This window comes from Sinocyclocheilus anshuiensis, unplaced genomic scaffold (assembly GCF_001515605.1).
Source record: "Sinocyclocheilus anshuiensis isolate Anshui unplaced genomic scaffold, SAMN03320099.WGS_v1.1 scaffold2083, whole genome shotgun sequence".
Classification (NCBI taxonomy): Eukaryota; Metazoa; Chordata; class Actinopteri; order Cypriniformes; family Cyprinidae; genus Sinocyclocheilus; species Sinocyclocheilus anshuiensis.
The window spans coordinates 130,422-133,167 of record NW_015536601.1 but is presented as its reverse complement, the minus strand read 5'-3'; the positions used below and the strand labels follow the sequence as shown (position 1 = coordinate 133,167).

The 2,746-nt window shown below is 37.4% G+C and overlaps 1 protein-coding gene across 1 annotated transcript in view; it reads right to left on the bottom strand.

Moving 5' to 3' along the window:
- The window catches only part of rnf123 (ring finger protein 123), a 174,329-nt gene that overhangs the window by 126,483 nt on the left and 45,100 nt on the right, over positions 1-2,746 (bottom strand). The window lies entirely within an intron of this gene.

Sequence of the window (2,746 nt, the reverse complement as noted above, 5' to 3'; positions counted from 1 at the left end):
ATGCAACACAACGCGTAAAAAGACAGTACAAGTCATTATAATCCGTAATTATGTCCCCACTGGATGCAACACACGCCTCGTTTGTCATGGGTTTTAATGTTTTTGTCTCGTCGCGCTGGGACACGGCATCACAATATGGTAAGGGGCGTAACATTTCCGTCACACGCTTGAGGAATTCGGCCAATCATAACGCACTGGATAGCTGGCCAATCACAGCACACCTCGCTTTTCAGACCGATGAGCTTTGTAAAAATCGACGTTTTTCAGAAAGGCGGGGCATAGAGGAGAAACAATAATGTACAGTATGTGGAAAATAATGTTTTTTTTTTACTTTAAACCGCATAAACACATTTCATTACACCAAATGCACAAAATAATGTTATTTTTAGCAACGTCATATGACCCCTTTAAAAAAAACAGAAATAAACCAACAGCATGAGGCTGTCTACACTGAATGTGACAAAGCGACCGTTGCAAATCATTTTGTGTCAGAACTAGGGGTGTGTGATATTGATAAAAAATAATATCTTAATATTTTCTGGATTTTTATCAATAAAGATAATTAGGCAATATTTTGCCGAGTGTGCTATTGTTCTGATATCTTAAGGACTACCGGGGACAGCTGACTCCTAAAGTTTTTGATATATTTCATATTCTGTGTGGTCAGTTCACAGCAGTGATAGAAATTTATCTTTTCCAATAAGTGTAAATAGATTTTTACCTTTTGTGTGCATTTTTACGTTTATAAAGCCATTTTTTCTAAAAGTGTGCATTATCTTTTGAGTCAAATTCTTACATTTAATCAGTCAATTATAATAATAATACATTTGGGCTGTTACTAAACAAATGAAATCAGTATCAACAAAATTAATCTTTGCAGAAGTTAAAAGAAGTGGCATCTTAGAGGGACATGGAATGGTTTAACCTGCAGTTACAAAAGTTACATTAAACATGAAATATTGAATACTGATATTTGAAATTATTAAAAAAATTAAAAGATACATTAAATGTCAAATTATTTAATTTACATATTAAATTACATATTTAATCACAGTACAATATAACACTGTATACTACAATAAAAAATAATACTGTATTTCTTTTCACTGAGAATTTGGCTAGGAAGTAATTGTCCAGAAAACAACACTTCAAAATGCTTGAAAATTACACACACACAGACATATGCATGTATGTATGTGTGTATATACAGTGGAGATCAAAATTAGAGACCCTACAATTTCCTAAATTTCAAGGTCTCATAGTCTTATCTGAAGTTATCCTAACAGGAGTAGAAGGGCAGTTTTTTAAGCATATTTAATAAATTAATTGTATTCTGAAGCACAGTATAAAAAACTTAAAATATTTGAAAGAACTCTGATCAAAATTAGAGAACACTTACAGATACCTCCCATTTATTGGTGTTAATCTGGCACCTGGTGCTAATTTCCTTAATTATATGACAAACCTTATTTAACTGGCAGCATTCCTCTATTTTTCACTGAGATTGCAAGATGGCGGGCCGCTCTAAGGTGACTGAAAGCCTGCGACAGGAGGTTGTCCAGATGAAGGCCAAAGGGACTACACTTTCAGCCACTGCAAGAGAAGTTTGTCCCCCAAAAAGGCTGGTCTTCCACACAAGACAAATGCAGGAGAAGACAGGATAATGAGGAGACTCTCAGTGGGGAATCGGTTCAGCACTGCAGCTGGAATTGCTCGCCAGTTCAGCACTGAACAGGGTATGATCCGTCTCGGCACGTTTAGGTGAGGTTGGACTGAAAGCGCTCTCTCACCAGCAGAAAGAATCAAAAGGCTAGACTCACCTTTGCTGAGGAGCTCTCTTGTGTGGAGAGATGAGAACTGATCCAAAGTAACTTTAGTGATGAGAGCAAGTTAAATTTATTTGAGTTTGATGGTAAACATTTTGTTTGGCGTCAAACTGGGGAAAGACTGAAGCCCGAGTGTGTAAAGAAGTCAGTGAAAGGTGGGGGAGGAAGTGTCATGGTTTGGGGGATGTTTACTGCAGCAGGAGTTGGGCCTCTTATACAGATACATGGCAGCTGAATGCAAATGTTTATCAGAATCTCCTTCAGCAACATGCGGTTCATTCCCTGCAATGCCTGCAATTTTCATGCTAGACAAAGTTCCCGTCACTGCAAAACAGGTAAAGCAGTTCCTTGAAGCGGAGAACTCTGAAATAATGAAATGGCCGGCCCAGAGTCCTGATCTAAACACAACTGAAAATCTCTGGAAAACCCTTGGAGACAAAGTTATGGCTAAGAAACACTACAGTACCGAACTATAGAAGAGTCTGGAAGAAGAGCAGATCAAGATCACACCAGCACAGTGTGAGAAACTACTGATGTCCTGCGGCCACAGATCTGCTGAAGTCTTTCAGAGAAAGGGCCTCTACACTTCCTACTCATTTCTGACAGCTGTAACCCTCCAAAATTTTAGTTGTAATCTTCTTTCCTGCTACATTGGTTACTGTTCTCTAATTTTGATCACCGTATTTTCCACAAAATAAAGGGTTTTGTTGAAATGCCTTGGTTATCCTGTCAAACATGCTAGTATATCAGTGGTATCACATCACTCACATCACCTTTAGCTAATATTCCTTCAAATTTTGAGCGATGAAGATTAACAATATTTCAGACAAAAGTCAAGTATTTATAGATTGTTCTCTATATATCTACAGTATATACACACACACACTCACACACACATATACATACATACACAAAATTAG